We start from the raw sequence: 378 nt of genomic DNA, 5'->3' as shown, positions 1-378 counted from the left end.
TGGGGGGGGGGGGTGCAGCACCTATCCAGAAGAGGTGGCTGCTTTAGACCCAGTGTGTCTCAGGTGGCCTCAGATGTACCTTAACTGCTGAGCTGCTAGATTTATCATTTCTCTTTTGCTATGACTGTAAAAGCCTCATGTCATTTTTAAGACATACATTCAGCTTCAGCACACTCTTGTGTCAACTTTGTCACCGACTTGTTGCCCACCTGACCAGAACTCTCATCCCATGGAAAATGGGGTCCCCGCAACGAACCCAGTCCATGGCAGGAAATTTATTTTTAAATGAATGTTTATAGCCTATATAAAAAGAGGAGTGGATACAGAAATTGTGGTACATCTACACAATGGAGTACTACTCAGCTATTAAAAAACAAT

The sequence above is a fragment of the Mastomys coucha genome, unplaced genomic scaffold, assembly GCF_008632895.1.
Source record: "Mastomys coucha isolate ucsf_1 unplaced genomic scaffold, UCSF_Mcou_1 pScaffold7, whole genome shotgun sequence".
In the NCBI taxonomy this organism is placed as follows: Eukaryota; Metazoa; Chordata; class Mammalia; order Rodentia; family Muridae; genus Mastomys; species Mastomys coucha.
Note: the sequence above shows the minus strand (reverse complement) of the source record.